The sequence below is a fragment of the Entelurus aequoreus genome, linkage group LG15, assembly GCF_033978785.1.
Source record: "Entelurus aequoreus isolate RoL-2023_Sb linkage group LG15, RoL_Eaeq_v1.1, whole genome shotgun sequence".
Lineage (NCBI taxonomy): Eukaryota > Metazoa > Chordata > Actinopteri > Syngnathiformes > Syngnathidae > Entelurus > Entelurus aequoreus.
The window spans coordinates 6,584,889-6,585,307 of NC_084745.1; positions in this window are offsets into that span (position 1 = coordinate 6,584,889).

Here is a 419-nt window from a genome sequence, read left to right on the forward strand (position 1 = left end):
ATCCGTTGTGGTGAAGAAGGAGCTGAGCCGGAAGGCAAAGCTCTCAATTTACCGGTCGATCTACGTTCCCATCCTCACCTATGGTCATGAGCTTTGGGTTATGACCGAAAGGACAAGATCACGGGTACTGAAATGAGTTTCCTCCGCCGGGTGGCGGGGCTCTCCCTTAGAGATAGGGTGAGAAGCTCTGCCATCCGGGGGGAGCTCAAAGTAAAGCCGCTGCTCCTCCACATGGAGAGGAGCCAGATGAGGTGGTTCGGGCATCTGGTCAGGATGCCACCCGAAAGCCTCCCTAGGGAGGTGTTTAGGGCACGTCCGACCGGTAGGAGGCCACGGGGAAGACCCAGGACACGTTGGGAAGACTATGTCTCCCGGCTGGCCTGGGAACGCCTCGGGATCCCCCGGGAGGAGCTGGACGA